Here is a 220-nt window from a genome sequence, read left to right as displayed (position 1 = left end):
TGATGTGTGTTGTCATGTTTCCATGTTGTTCCTCCACCACCCCTTGTCTGGATCAGCATTATATAAATGATTCACCTTCACCTGTTCCGTGTGAGGTAAGTCCTAAATCTGGACAGTGGAGATTCTGTATAATATATGTCTTATCTGGAGAGTGGTGATGTCGCTCCTCTCTATTATACATGGTTCATGGGGAGCGGGGATGTCTCTCCTCTCTATTATA

This window comes from Pyxicephalus adspersus, chromosome 3 (assembly GCF_032062135.1).
Source record: "Pyxicephalus adspersus chromosome 3, UCB_Pads_2.0, whole genome shotgun sequence".
Classification (NCBI taxonomy): domain Eukaryota; kingdom Metazoa; phylum Chordata; class Amphibia; order Anura; family Pyxicephalidae; genus Pyxicephalus; species Pyxicephalus adspersus.
This window is presented reverse-complemented; position numbering follows the sequence as displayed.